A 306-nucleotide genomic window follows, 5' to 3' on the forward strand; every position below is an offset into this window, starting at 1 on the left:
AAACTCTACAACTGCAGCAGGACGTTTCTGAATGGTTGGTAACCAATTTTGTGTATTTTGACATTACATTTTCAGTTTGTTGATGAGAGCTGGCACACAGTTACTAACATGTAGCTAGGTAGCTAATGCTAACTGTTACCGTCTCGTCATTACTGGGAGCTCTTTTGGTAAATAAGCACTATTGTGAATTGTGTAATGTAGTTATCTGTCATGCCTCCTTAGATGTACTTTTACAGTCTGAAAATGTTTGTTGTATGTGGACTGCTACAGGTGTTCAATGTCAGTACTAGTCAGATATTTTAATAG

Source organism: Seriola lalandi, unplaced genomic scaffold (assembly GCF_002814215.2).
Source record: "Seriola lalandi dorsalis isolate HSWRI2012SDOR001 ecotype SW California unplaced genomic scaffold, Sedor1 jcf7180002054578, whole genome shotgun sequence".
NCBI lineage: Eukaryota > Metazoa > Chordata > Actinopteri > Carangiformes > Carangidae > Seriola > Seriola lalandi.